Source organism: Lolium rigidum, chromosome 7, assembly GCF_022539505.1.
Source record: "Lolium rigidum isolate FL_2022 chromosome 7, APGP_CSIRO_Lrig_0.1, whole genome shotgun sequence".
Classification (NCBI taxonomy): Eukaryota; Viridiplantae; Streptophyta; class Magnoliopsida; order Poales; family Poaceae; genus Lolium; species Lolium rigidum.
The window spans coordinates 143989789-143997412 of record NC_061514.1 but is presented as its reverse complement, the minus strand read 5'-3'; positions in this window follow the sequence as shown (position 1 = coordinate 143997412).

The following is a 7624-nucleotide window of genomic DNA, read 5'->3' as shown; positions in this document are numbered from 1 at the left end:
CCAACTCTTCCAACATATATGCATTGTGCACCTTTCAAGGCCTGGAGCGGCCTTATGACGGACCCGTGCCAATTAGGAGACCACTTGCCATATGCCTTGTCTCTGGTTCCCTAGCAGCAGCACGGCTTCCATACGGATCACCAACTTGGAAACTCCTTTGTGGTCCTAACCTTCTTGTTGTAGGCGAGCTACCTGGCTTTATTCTCTTTAAATCTTCTCCAATGACCAAAGCCTAAGTTACTGTCGCGTCTCGATGACGTCACTCATCAAGCTGCATACTCTTGGCATCGGATCGTGCAGTGACACGTCTTGATCCGGCCATGTTCCCAGGTAATGACTTCTGTCATAGACAAGCTGAGTATGGCGAAATCTTTATAGCTCCATGTACGACATGCGGTAGGCCCATAATGTACGATAACTTCTCGTGCCAATCCCTAGGGTTCTCGTCGTCTTTCTTTTGATCAGCTTGATTAAGCTACGTTAGATAGCTTCAGCTTGCCCATTACTTTGAGCATAGTACGGAGATGATCGGATCGGTTTAATCCCATGTCATCGCGGGAATTTCACGAACTCTTTAGAAACAAGGCCGAACCCCCATCGGGTCGTGATAGTTTGGGAGCTCCCGAACCTATGAATCACGTGTTCTTTCACAAACTTGACCACATCTTCTGATTTCACCTTCTTCATAGGGGCGGCTTCACCACTTGGTGAAGTAATGCAGCGATATGCAAAATCCATTCTGTATTTTTACTCGGCCAATAGGATGGTTGCGATCCTTATCCATACCCCCACCCACCAGGCGGCCAAGGCTTGATGATAGGGTTCATCGGCGTCTTTGGTACCATCTGAATTTTCTTTTGAACATCATGCTTGCTTGTGTGGCAGTGGGTCTTCCAAGCATGGTGGGCGATAAAACCCTAGCGCCTGATCAGCCACTTCATCTTGAGCCGGCGAGTGAGTCCCACGGGTAGCCTTCATGCCTCATGTAAGAGCTTGATTAGACTCAGTTGGTCCCAGGCACTTGGTAGTAACCCTTCCAACGTCTGTAGAACATATCGTCTCCTATGAGGACATACTTCATGGCTTTGTATCTTATCCTTTGTTTTGAGCGAATCTTTTAAGTAATTGAGGATTTCGGCTCTCCAATCATCTTTTGCTCCGAGGAATTGCACCTGGACCTCGACCCTTCGGGGTATCCATATAGCGACGCCATCTGCGCGAGATTGTTGGCCTCGGTGTTTTGGGCTCTTGGGATCCCAATTAAAGTTGATGTCAAAGCCCACATGTCATCAACTCACGGCGACCCTCCCATCCGGTATGGGAAAAGCAATTACTTTAGCACTTGTACTCATCAGTAGGCTGGTTTAATCCGCAACTTGGAGTCCCAGAAAGCTCTCTTTGCTTACTTTGACTTCTAATATCAATTCCATCCCCTTACGTACCGCCTCATATTACGCCACATTGTTAGTGCACAGGTAGATAATCTGATGGAGAATGAGTACTACACTTTGAGCGACACGAGCGGAAGTCTGGAGTGTTACAACCCTCGTCACCAGCGATCCATCAAAAAACATAGCCCATGCACGTATGGATAGTCTTGCTATATTAGTCTTGATTAACCGACTATGAGATCGGCTAATGCTTGCCCTTTGACTGCTTTCGCAGGCTGGTATCGGAGATCGAACCCGACAACGCAAACATCCCACCACGATCGGCCTTTCAACCACAGTGAAGCCGACATGTGTTGTGACATCCGACTTGCATATGGCAGATCTCTGCCGTCAAAAGGATGTGATGGCAGTGCGAGGGTAAAGAACAGGCGAGGCACAGTTCTCGACCTCAAAGGATGCCATGTCTGCCGTCCAGCATTCTTCTGGCGAGATGAAGACAACCCTTTCGCGCCCTCGTAGGTTGCACCACCACCGAGCGATGGACGTGTCGGCCAGCGATGGGTAGATGTGAAGACGGCAGTAGCTGGCAGGGCGGAACTAGCAGTGAGGCGTGCATTCGGATACCTTTTAATTTCATCGAACGCACACTGCACATTACTTTGATGGGGGTCGTCGTCTGATTGGTCTTCACTAGCGCCATAAATGGCTCGATTCGTCCCGGCCAGTTGGAGATGAACCGTCGGACAAAATTGATCTTGCCAATGGGCAGGTTGGAGCTCCTTCTTTGTGGTGGGCGGCTGCATGGGTGCGCACCGCCTCTTGACTCTTCGGGCCGATTTCGATTCCCAGTTCGTGAACAGAGCAAGGCCCCGGCCAGCACGTCTGAGTACACTTCTTGGGGTTCATTCTCGATCCCGAACTTCAGTCGGTCTAGGGCCTTGCCTCAAATCATCCAAGTGTCCTTCCATGAAGCAGTTTGACTACGACGTCGTCGATAGATTTCCACCAACTTACCGATCAAATCGTGAAAAATGCTGGATTTCATGGCTCGTTGAGTACGTTGCGGCATTCTTCAGCCCAAAGGTCATTACTACATATTCAAACAGCCTACCGCCCACAGTACTCAGATGCGGTCTTGTGTATATCTTGGAGCCATGAAGATTTGATTGTGGCCGCGTTGCCATCCATAGGCTCAACACCTTGTGGCCTTGTTGCATTGATCAATGTCTGCACTACGGGCATCGGATATTCGTCCTTGAGGTGGCTGTTGAGATCTCTGAAATCCAATGGCCACGCCGCCCGGCCATCCTTCTTCTCTACAGTGATGTTTGGAGATCACTCGGCCTTATCTGCATGGTGTGATGAACCCGGCCCACATCTTCTCGATCTCTTTCTTGACCTCCTCAATTTCAGCTCTCATCGACGTGCTCGTTCTTTGGAATGGCCGGAATCCTTTCTTAAGAGGAGCCGATGTTCGATGATATGTCTAACCCCAGGCATCTACTGTTGTAGTCCCATGCGGCTCAATCTAGGGTATTCTTTCAGCCCAGGCAATCATCTGTCTAATTTGTGGATCCAACTTCTTCTTTGATAAAGGGTGCAGTCGCGGCTAGTCTCCGTGGCCGATGTCGATTTCCTCCGGCCTCATCGGCCCGAGGTGAACCCATACCCCGAAGCTTTCCAGTCTCCTGTGAGGTCGACGCCCAATCTTTGGGGAGAGCGGGTGGCGCGGATAATGCCCGGTCCGATCGCTGAGAATCGGCCTCCATCTTGATCATCACACCGAGGACTTGGTGGCGGTCAGCCGGAGGCCGATCGCGTGGGTGGCTCCTTCTCCATTCATGCTTATGAGGCATTGGGCCCTCATCACTACCCCTACCGAGGCGGTGCCCCGGTTCTACCATGTTGACGCTTGAACAAGTGTCCTGGTTGGCCACTGGGAGCGGGTTGCGTGGAAAGGAGCCGATGAGTTCGGCTTCGAGGAGCTGCCTTGATTTACGTCGTGCTGCTGCCTGAGGCTCATCGGGCGGGTCCTGCGTAGCTTGGCCGGAGGTGCTATCCATGCCATCTCGGATGTAGATGGCGGCGTGGTGGATGTTGAAGGTTGTCCCACCGTCGTGCGAGGAATGTGTTGACGTCGAAACCCCGTGGCCCGGGCAGAGACGGGCAACACGTAGAGCCGGGAACAACTAGGGCTGCGGGCGGCCCTAGTCCCTCGGACGGCTGACCCGCAAAGCCTCCTGGTCGCACGCACCGATGTTTATCACAGGCGTGCCACACTGACCTATGCACAGTCGGGAAGGTGTGGATGATGCCTCGCTTAGTTCTCTGCGGGGCACACTGCGTAAGCGTTAAATCACGAGCCTCGATCGGCTCTCGAGGTTATCCGTGAATCGGCTCAAGGAGCCGATCCACCCATGATTCAGGCGAGGTGTCCGAATATATGGTGGTCTGCTTGATCAAGATAAAGCTAATGAGATCTCGACGATCTGGGAGTTTCACCGCATAATCGGATCGTCCTACTCACGGTTGGGCCTCGCGTCACGCCACAGGTGATCGTAAGCCCGATCCTAAACAAGGCCTAAAAACCAGCACGAGGTTGATCCTCGGAACATCCTGCTTCAGGGCTAGCAGACGACACCCTACATGCCGCTGGATCCTCACCCGCTTTGTAAGGCCTAACTATTGCAGATATTAAACTAATCCTTGTAGAAACAAGGAGCAGTAAGTAACGGATCAGATCTACTAAACTATGATCAAGCGGGGTGCCGCCCTCACTCTAAGATAGGCGTAGGCGACTAGACATCTAAGGGTTGCACTACTGAAAGCATGTAACATGAAGAACAATGCTAACCTAACATGTCACAAGATAACTACGTTGCTCGCCATCAAAAGGCTTGAGTACGAGCAGCAGCCGTGAACAACGTAGGCGGAGCTTGTGCTTGCCCTGGATCGTAAGATGCGATCTAGGCAGCATGATGTCTACTGGTAGAACCCTACGAGACGAAGGAGTTGGCGATGCTTGTAGAGATTTGTTTGTGGTTGAGCGTTGGTTGTTGTTTATTCCATAAACCCTAGATACATATTTATAGTCCAGCGGACTTTCTAATGTGGCGTGCACTAAACCGTGCACGAGATAAACTCTAACTTTTAATCTAGATACAATCTACTATAATTAAAGATACATGGGCAATCTGGCCCAACTTCACCCCCCTCTTATTCGCTACGATCCATTCAATTACTAAACTGAAATTATTTCCTTTCTCTTTGAGAGGTAGAGCTAAAGATTGGTTGCTATCTTTGCCTAGAAATAGTATTGATTCTTGGGTTAAATGCAAAGATGCTTTTATTGGAAAATATTATCCTCCTGATCAGATTATATCTTTGAGAGGCTACATAATGAAATTCAGACAATTTGATAATGAACATGTTGCTCAATCTTGAGAAAGAATTAAATCTTTAGTAAAGAATTGTCCAACTCATGCACTGACTACTTAGATGATCATCCAAACTTTTTATGCAGGATTAAATTTTACTTCAAGAATTCTACTGGATTCAGCTGCTGGAGGTACCTTTATGTCCATTACTTTGTGGGCTGCCACTAAATTACTTGATGATATGGTGATAAATTATTCTTAATTGCACACCGAGAGAGCTCCACAAGGTAAGAAGGTAAATTATGTCGAAAAATCCTCCTCTTTGAGTGATAATATTGATACTATTATGTCTATGCTTGTTAATGGTAAAGCTCATGTTGATCCAAATAATATTCCGTTAGCTTCTTTAGTTGCTCAAGAAGAGCATGTTGATTTGAATTTCATTAAAAACAACAATTTCAACAACAATGATTATAGGAATAATTTTGGTAGCAACAATTATAGGTCATATCCTTCTAATAATGGTGATGCTTATGGAAATTCTTATGGTAATTCCTACAACAATAATAAAAGTGCACCCTCAGATCTTGAAGTCATGCTTAAGAAATTTATTAGTAAACAAACTGCTTTCAATAATACTATTGAGGAAAAGCATGGCAAAATCGATAGTCTTGCTTCTAAAGTTGATAGCCTTGCTCATGATGTTGAATTTCTTAAATTAAAAGTGTTTCCTCATGATTTTAAAGAAAGTAAAACTTTGAATGCCATTCAAGTTAGAATTGATGAAAATGTTAAGATGTTGACGGAATTGCATGCTAGGTGGGAAATAGAAGATGAAATTGCTAGAAATAATAATTTGAATAAACTTTGTATCATAACCACCACTAGTAGTATTGAAGTTTCAAATGCTAGACACTCTCCTACTATTAATGGTAAAATATTTGGTGTAGCAAAAGTCCCCGCTCCTTCTACAAAATTGGCTAGAACCACTGAAACTGCTCTTGATAAATGTGCTGAATTTTTTTGGAGTACGGGAGACAAAAGTCCTTTTACCTTTGAAAAACATGAGTTTGATTTTGATGATTGCAATATCTCTGAAGTAATTAAGTTCTTAGAAAAGCTTGCTAGAAGTCCTAATGCTAGTGCTATAAATATGGCTTTTACAAAGCACATTATAAATGCTCTTGTGCAAATTAGAGAAGAGAAATTAAAACGTGAAGCTTCTATTCCTAAAAAGTTAGAAGATGGCTGGGAACCCATCATTAAGATGAAAATATATGGCTTGGATTGCAATGCTTTATGTGATCTTGGTGCAAGTATTTCTATTATGCCTAGTAAAATCTATGATATGCTTGATTTGCCACCGTTTGAACAATGTGATTTGGATGTTCATCTTGTTGATAATGCTGCAAAGAAATATTTGGGGAGAGTTGATAATGTTATTATTATGGTTAATAATGGACAGGGTGTTTCTGCACCCAGGTGCATATGCACCCTTTATTTGAAATGCATGTTAAACATATTTAAAAATGTTAAAAAAATACAAATAAAAATTATTTGTGTATACCTTGACATGTTACGTGCTCATAAAGTTGTTTCAGCAAAAACCGATATGTTTTGTGCCCTGTGCAAAAAACACAAATTTTTTGTGCTAAAATAGTCTATTTCTCGAATCATTGTTTGTCTTTTTTACACAAGATACAAAAATTGTCAGTTTCATGTGAAACTTTACGCGCACACATAGAACATATCTCTCTACATGCTAATTTTTTTCCCTAAATTTTTTTGATTTTTGAAATATGTTTTATACATATAGGGTGCATATGCACCCGAGATCAGTTTTGGTTTTCCGGTTAATAATAACCTTTTCCCCGTTGATTTTGTTGTCTTGGATATTAAATGCAATGCTTCTTGTACAATTATATTGGGAAAACCGTTTCTTAGAACTGATGGTGCTGCTATTGATATGAGAGATGGGATTATTAAATACCAATTCCCACTCAAGAAAGGTATGAAACACTTCCCTCGGAAAATAAAGAATTCACCTTATGACTCTATTATTAGAACAAATTATGATGTTGATGCTTATTCACTCGATAACACTTGATGCTCGCTCTTTTTCTGCGTCTAGTTGAAAGACGTTAAAGAAAAAACACTATTGGAAGATAACCCATGTTTTATTTAATGTAATTTTTATTTTTATTGAGTATTGGAAGTTATTAACTCTGTGATAACCTCTCCTTACCATTTTTATTTCGTTTTTGTGCCAAGAATAGCCTCTAATAGGAAAAAAGTAAGATTTGGGGAAGTTCTGTCCTAAAAACAGATTCTATGCTGTTACCATAAAAATTCGTAAAAATAGCCAGGGAGGAATTTTGAGTTGCCATTTTTATGCATATGCCCCAGGTTATTATCTAAATTTTGTTAGTTTACCACTTTTCGAGATGAGAAGCAGAGAAATTTCGAAAAAATCGATCTATTGTTCTGTTTTGATAGATTTCTGCACTATTTTGCATTTGCCTCTTAAATCTCTGATCAAAGAGATTTTTTAAGAGTTGCTACAGTAGATAATGCTTTAATAGATGTTTTATAAATGTTATAACTGAACCCAAGTGGATTTTTTTATTTTTATTGTACTAAAGTTGCTAATAAAGAATTGTGTGAAGTTTTGTATGAAGGAAGTTTTCAAATGTAGGGAGACAAGAATGATATGATGAGATGAAGAATGAACAAAATCTCAAGATTGGGGATGCCCCTGCACCCCAAGAAATATCCAAAAGGTACAAGCGTCAAAGCTTGGGGATGCCTTGGGCATCCCCTCTTCAACAACAAAGCAACATGTCATCTCTCTATGCG